General features: G+C 35.4%; 1 pseudogene; it reads left to right on the top strand.

The window, feature by feature from the left end:
• The first annotated feature begins 1,661 nt into the window (after positions 1 to 1,661).
• LOC147391496 (AT-hook motif nuclear-localized protein 23 pseudogene) lies at positions 1,662 to 2,942 on the top strand (annotated as a pseudogene).
• The last annotated feature ends 3,902 nt before the right edge of the window (positions 2,943 to 6,844 follow it).

Here is a 6,844-nt window from a genome sequence, read left to right as displayed (position 1 = left end):
AGATTCTATAAAATCCTGAATAAACTCTTTTGTGAGTGGTGAAAAGAAAATCTCATTACTGTAATTGTTACATATAGTTGGCCGAAGCAAATACATAATTTCTATTTTAGTAATGGGTCCCGTTCGGCACCCTAAGTTTTACCACACACTTTAACAAACGCGTTTTGTCCTACATGGGTTAGAAGTTTCGAAATGGGCTGATTTTTGGTGAGGATGATCTCTATGGTGAGGAGATCATCCTCACCAAAAATCAGTTCATTCCAAAACTTCTAACCCCATCAAAAATGATTTACAAAAAATGGACGGTCCACGATTTTTCAACTTGTAAACATGGGGCTAAACATCATCCTCACCAAAATTCAGTCCATTCCAAAACTTCTAACCCATGTAAGACAAAAAACGTTTGTTAAAGTGTGTGGTAAAACTTAGGGTGCTGAACATTTCCCTTTAGTAATAGGAGAGCAACTTGAAGTTTCAAATATAAAGTTGCAACTCCTACCAAACAACCCTTGAGAGAGTGATAAATTAAATAAGCTGAGTTGGTCAAGTAGAGGCAGCGGCTGACTAGAATTTAGGAGGGCCGTCCAATGGTGTTAAGAGACGACAAGAAAGGGGCCCATCCTCCGTAGCACCAGCTCCCACTTGCCCACGCCACTCGTTTTCGTAATTTATATTTGCATCCCTACATGTTGCATTGTTATAACATAACCTGGTCAACTTCTCTTTACCATAGTTAGCTACTCCCCATAAACATCAATATAGGGTTTAGATCCAGTATTCAGGAGTCAAGGTCTCCTTTTAGTAGACACCAAAAACGTGTTTGTTGCAGGTGATTGAACCACCTTTTATCCACATCAAAATTGTGCTTCATTCATGATTTCCGTCCATTTGATTGATTGATTTAAATCATAATCAACCCACTTTCCCATTTCTGTGTTCCCATTCCTATGTTCAAATTCGGAGTTTTTTTTCTACTAAATCGGATTTCTATTCTACTAATTAAATAAGATAATATTTGAATCATTTTGAGCTCATTCAAATTAAATTTGACCCAAATAAATCAGAATTGCTTGATTCAAGATCGATTAGGTTAGGTGATTTTTCTATCTTAGTTTTTTTTTTCTACTTTACTTATTTGCAAAAATTGCCTGATTTATTTTCTTTGCAAATGATTTGGCCTTTTTACCATTATAACCCTTTCATTTATAAGAATCCCAATTGTAAAAATTAAAAATAGTGGAAGATAATATTTTAAGAAATCTAAAAATATAATTTAAAAAACCTATGGGTCAATCTAGGGATGCATCATTATTCAAAACAGAGTTTAGAAACATTAAATCATATTTTAGATATATTCTTAGGATCCAAATTCGTTAAAATTGATTTTTCAATCACTTGGGTTACCGTTCAAGTACAACCAATGCTATTTATGCCCTAGTCAAAGAAATGAAACAAAATTTGTGGATTAAACGTATGCGTGGAGTAGAATAGCTTAAACTACTTAATGGAGTACAACATCGCACTCTTTCTTTCTTTCTTTCTCTCTCATGTGTGCATGTTTTTCTTCTTTTAAAAACAATTATTTAAACATTTTGAGTGTGTGAGAATAGCTGCGTTTTGCTTCTTTAATCTCTCTCTCCATTTTCCTATCTCCTCTCTCCCTTTCCCTGTACTCTATCCTCGTTTGTTTTCTATTCAGTCTAGGGTTCGAGTTCCCGAGCTATCTCTCACACTATTTCTCTATTATTTTCTTTTATTTTCTCTTCTTTAATCGACATAAAAAATTCAGTTTTTAATTTACTTTTTTTTATTTAATTTATTTTCCTTGTTTTCTGTTTTCTTTTGGATGTGGTGATGGCTGGCTTGGATTTAGGCACTGCGTCTCGTTATGTTCATCAACTCCACCGTTCAGATTTACACCTCCAAAGACAACCGGAATCTGACGAAGATAACAATAGGGGTCAGTTTTCCGGTGATCAAGATGACAGTGGTCATCACCAAGGCCTTGAACTTGTAACTGCAAACGCCGGACACGGCGACATCCATGGTCGCCGTCCTAGAGGCCGACCACCTGGTTCTAAAAACAAACCGAAACCACCCGTAATTATTACGCGGGAAAGCGCCAATACGCTTCGGGCTCACATACTTGAAGTCGGTAACGGTAGCGATGTCTTCGATTGTGTGGCGACTTATGCTCGTCGGCGTCAACGTGGGATTTGTATCTTGAGTGGAAGTGGAACTGTAACTAATGTGAGTCTGAGACAACCAGCAACGGCGGGTGCGATCGTTACTCTACACGGGCGATTCGAGATATTATCATTATCGGGTTCGTTCTTACCACCTCCAGCGCCACCTGGTGCAACAAGTTTGACAATATTTTTGGCTGGAGGTCAGGGACAGGTTGTGGGAGGGAGTGTAGTGGGAGCGTTGATTGCATCGGGTCCGGTAATTGTGATTGCTGCATCGTTTACTAATGTAGCTTATGAGAGGTTGCCATTGGAAGAAGAGGAACCACTTCAGATAGAGCCACCAGTTTCTCAGTCTTCTGGTGGTGGTGGTGGTGGTGGTGGTGGTGGTGGAGGAGGTATTAATAACCCTTTTCCTGATCCATCATCAGCTCTTCCATTCTTCAATTTGCCACTTAATACGGGTAATTTTCAGTTACCGATCGACGGTTGGGCAGGGAATTCGGCAGGCCGGCCTTCGTATTGAGTGATAGATGATGACATAAATATTAGAAATGGCTTTGTCGAGAAATTCAAGCTGATTTTGAGAATTGAAGGAGATGGTTCTATTGGGATTACAAAGGTCAGCAAATCTATGTATCATCATGTACAATTAGTCTCTCTCTCTCTCTCTCTCTCTCTGATCTTCATGTTGTTTTGGTTTTGTTTTTGTCCTTCGTTTGTCTATGATTTCTGAAAAATCTTCCTGTTCTTCTTGATGGAACTCTCTACTCTATAACCAACTGGTTTGAGGATTTCGTTTGGAGCTCAATTAACAGTTCTACCTCTTCTATTATGACTACCACACTAAGACTATCATTTAGTCATTAGTGATGGAAGTATAACCACCTTCCATTTTTAGAGCATCACTCACACACATGCAATTGTTTTGTCTTGTGGTACGGCTAAATAATTAGTTTTTTGTGGATTTCCATAATAGAAGTGCTGTTAAGTAAATTTTTGGTTTTTTGGATCCCCTAAAAATAACTTGTTTTATGTGGATTTCTCATTATAGAAGTGATGTTAAGTAAACATTTGGTTTTGTGGATCCACTAAAAATCATTAGTTTTTGTGAATTTCCCATTATAAAATTGCTAATAAGTAAATTTTGCTGGATCTAAGGTAATAGTTTTCTATTTTAGTTCATTTCATACGGAATGAAATTGAAGTGAGAGAAAGATGAGTTGTCATGAGCAAGCGTTCCTTTGCTCTTAATATTTGTTGTAGGATTTCTACTGCAAACTTCATTTTATTGGATAAAAGTGAAAGCTAATTTATTTTATTTGATCTAGTTCTCTTTGATATATGCTCCAAATTTGTGTTTCAATAGAAAAACAGAAACTTTTTTTTGGCTATATAAGCTAGCTAGATTTTTTTTATTTATAACAAATATTTTGTAGACATAAACTGAAGTTTACACATTAGACAATCAAAATTTGGGAAAGCCGCCATGTAATCTCCTACATAGGCTCTTTTGAGGGTGTGAAATCTGAAATTTATTTGTGTAATTCTTAGTTGAATATTACATGAATATCTATAGGGATTACATCAATCAAGATAAGGAAACTAGCCTAACATAAATATTTTAATTTATTAGAATTTCCTAATGCAGAATATCTTAATTGATATTGCTACATATATTATTCTCCAACCTCCCCTTCCTTTTGAGATGAGATACAATGTATCTCATGTATCATACTATGTTACATCCAGTTCTCTAACAGAGGGTACTTAGGAGGTCTTTTGAGATATAATCCAAGCTAAAGTAGTATTTCTTTTATTAATAGGAAGGCAATCTAGAATTTATAAAATCTTTAAATTTGGCCTTGTACATTTTTGAGTCATGTCTTAGAGCAACCACTTTAGGAGTTTTAAGTCTGGCTTCTCATTTTATCCATTGTTTGTATGTGATCACATCCGAGCCAAGTGAAACATTAACAGAACAATCTTTCGGTTACACTGATAACTGTCACCCACAACCAATCTTCAAATTACCAAAATTATTTGTAAAATGATAGAGAGACTACACATCACATTCAATAATGGAAATACACTCATAAAACTCTATCCATCAATGGTAGATTTGTGAAGTCTTACGTGATGGGCTTATTGTGCAATCCAAGACTTCTTCGTATATACAGATGCTAGAGTACTAATTGGAGTCTTCTAGAAAGGCCTAGAGATTACTAGAAAAGTGTCGACTACTCTAGAAAAATTTAGAGGGTTTTAATATATTCTATATCTTAGATAGTAGCATACTTAACAAAAAAATTAAAATGATAGTAGATAGCTCTAGGATTGATCTGGACATGTTGTAAGCGAGGTAGAGTTGTACTAGAATGTTATGGGGAATTATTGTAACCGTTGGACTTTCCATGTGGTTCGATTGTCCATTCTAGCTCCCCATGCTTGTATAAGGGGAAGTATTGGTTATCTATGCACAAGGTTGAACAATGAGAGTGCCTTAGAGAGTTTGTGAACTCTCCTTGGGATTCATCGGGAAGGTTAGCTGACTCGATCTAGATCACAGGATCTAGCTTTAGTACCAGATGGTTGCTACCAATGAGGGATTAGGTCCATGACACTTAGCTCCCCACTTTTGTGTTGCTTTGGCAACCATTGCAATGCATGTAGAAGAACGACAACATGCTATTATTTCTGTCTTTTTTTTTTTTTTTTTTTATAAAAGCAAGAATAGATTTATGTTGAGTGAAGAGTACAACAAAGGCTAACCCCTTATGTTACATGGATAGGAATCTGAAATTTTGGAGACTCATAAGGTCTTCAAAATGGCATTTTATTACAACCATCAGTGATGTTAATTGTCTAGAAGACAATTTCATGCATGGAAGGAACCATATTGATGTGGTAAAGTCTACTTGCATTCACCTCTGGACTTAGGTTTGTGACTATTGAAGTGGCATGAAGTTCAAGTTCCATACAGTTTACGCTCCTTTCGCCACACTCATAATAAACCCACCATAGTTTTAAGAAAAAGAGGAACAATTGATAACGAAGAAAAGGGAAACAAGATGCAATCATACACAGAAACATAGTTTTTATGTGATTATCTCAAATTCCACTATGAAGAGAATGCTCGCAATTATATATATAAACCTAACTAGGATTTTACATAATACTAGAGAAATTACAAAAATCTCAACCAACCAGAATACATGACTTGATTAACAATACCTCCTTAGTGACCAGTACTATCAGACTTCACAACACATAGCTCACCAAAACTTCTTTCAACATAAGGATCATGAGGCCTAACAAGGTTTAAGAAAGAAAGATCAAGTAGTAGATGGTCTTGGTCACATCTGGACCCTCCAATAAGCCCAAAATCAACGACATAAGGATTTCCATTATTATTGGAAAAAATGGATTGAAAAAATCAGAAAAACCTGGGATATTAATTGGGAAGTCTCCCATGTTTACAAAGAAGTTAACCACTGTGCAGATCCCCTTGCAATATCTCTTGTTTTTAGTTTTTAGTATTAAGTTTGGATAAAATATTTAACTTGGGTTCTGTGTTCTCTAGGGATGTTTAAGGGCTTTGGTTGGGGGATCTAATGGTTCTACCAATCCTTAGATCCCCAAAGTTGTAATAGTAGGAGATATGAACCTGAATCTTGTACTGTATATATACGTTATATATAATTTCCTTGATTTCTCATCAATTTTTGAAGACTAGTAATTGTTAAATAATATCATATATGTTGCTAATTTTCTACAGTATGTTTCCAAATGAAAAGACTTTCCATATAAGATAGGCTTACATATTGCAAAGGAGCTATATGCCTTTGTTTCTTTCACCAATTGCAAAATCTATATTGAAGTGTTAGAAAAGAAAGTAATTGGCCTAGCTGTACAAAAAATCTTCATATTGAAGAAACGCACTCCTATTTCTTAACCATTTCGATGAATTGATTTCTTGTCAGCCTTTTGAAATTTTGAAGAAGGATGTCTAATTTGCAATTTTTTGGCTTAACCCTTTCACCAAGTAAGCTGCTTATGATAACTTCTTCTACCTTAGAAGCCATAATGAAAAAACATGTTTGTTTATGACATTATTTAAAGAGCATTATCCAGGAGAGTGTTTACTTCCAAGGCACGGTTAACATCAAGAGCAAGAATGTTGGCTTTGTTATTTAGTAGTGGAAAATCTAGGTGTACTTTATCTACCTAATAATAAGCAATAAAGTGAAGTTTTGAAGTTTGTCACCGTGACAAAAATGTTTGAGTGTAAGAGATATTTATGAAATACCAATTTTTGCACTTAAAATTTTCCAATTCTATTGTAATTGTGTTTATGTAAGCTACAATCGATCCCAAAAACCCCATTATTGCAATCAGGAACGTCCAGTAATTGTGATAGGAGCTCATGTCCAGCCAACAAGTTGTTTGCTGTTTGTTTAAGTTTTAACCAAATATCTCTGCATTTCAATATCTATTCTCAAAGGCTGTAAGTTATGGTTTGTGAATTATCAATTTGGCACACAAAAGACAACAAGAAGAAGAGAGGTATTAATTTAGAGCAGAGAGGTGCACTTCACAAAGATGAATGAGATAATAGTAGAAAAAAGATTTTAGACATCACTTTTTTAATGGTGTCT

This window comes from Akebia trifoliata, chromosome 11 (assembly GCF_017979445.1).
Source record: "Akebia trifoliata isolate Shusen 1 chromosome 11, ASM1797944v1, whole genome shotgun sequence".
In the NCBI taxonomy this organism is placed as follows: Eukaryota; Viridiplantae; Streptophyta; class Magnoliopsida; order Ranunculales; family Lardizabalaceae; genus Akebia; species Akebia trifoliata.
Note: the sequence above shows the minus strand (reverse complement) of the source record. Positions and strands in the feature narration are given on the sequence as shown.